The sequence below is a fragment of the Octopus bimaculoides genome, chromosome 27 (assembly GCF_001194135.2).
Source record: "Octopus bimaculoides isolate UCB-OBI-ISO-001 chromosome 27, ASM119413v2, whole genome shotgun sequence".
NCBI lineage: Eukaryota > Metazoa > Mollusca > Cephalopoda > Octopoda > Octopodidae > Octopus > Octopus bimaculoides.
Window position 1 is genome coordinate 18,323,357 of NC_069007.1, and position 1,040 is coordinate 18,324,396.

Below are 1,040 nucleotides of genomic sequence, written 5' to 3' on the forward strand. Positions count from 1 at the left end.
AATCCCTAAAACTCCAGAACTACACAACCAATTTCCTTCAAATTTTATACATGCCTTACTTAGGGTCCCGGTTGTGTTTTAGTAAAAAAAAAAAAATTTAACTTCTTGCATACTTCCAGCCCACAGCAACATCATATCTCCTCCACTATTTAAGTATTACATGTCAAAAGTGAAACAAAAACACTCATGTCATTCGAACCGGAATCTCAAAAACATTGTCCCCTTACATCTCATTCTCATTTAAGTACCACGACAGGCAAATAAAAATTACTTGTATTCAAATATAATTCACAGTCCTTGGACGTTTTTTTTACGTATACTGACCACTGGTTCAAATTGATATTATCTAATAGTATTAATATCTACCCTTATATATATATATATGTATATTTATATATAAACAGGGCTAATTTACCTGTTTCTCCATAGATTGAGAAAATTAACAACCTTAATTGGTTTTTGAACTTTGTTGGATTCTCATTAGAGGCATCTACATCGATTTGACCATTCACAGAGGAACAAGCAGCCAATCTGTTTATGTAAACTCAACATATAGAATAGCTACAGAAGACTAGGGCTACTAATTGGCATATGTGTATGGGGGGGGCATCGTGTTTTGTGTGAAACATTTGTCAAAATATACACAACAGATTGTGTGTCCTTTTTCTTCCATTTATATAACTAACACGTGGAGGCGCAATGGCCCAGTGGTTAGGACAGCAGACTCACGGTCATAGGATCGCGGTTTCGATTCCCAGACCGGGCGTTGTGAGTGTTTATTGAGCGAAAACACCTAAAAGCTCCACGAGGCTCCGGCAGGGGATGGTGGCGAACCCTGCTGTACTCTTTCACCACAACTTTCTCTCACTCTTACTTCGTGTTTCTGTTGTGCCTGTAATTCAAAGGGTCAGCCTTGTCACATTGTGTCACGCTGAATATCCCCGGGAACTACGTTAAGGGTACACGTGTCTGTGGAGTGCTCGGCCACTTGCACGTTAATTTCATGAGCAGGCTGTTCCATTGATCGGATCAACTGGAAC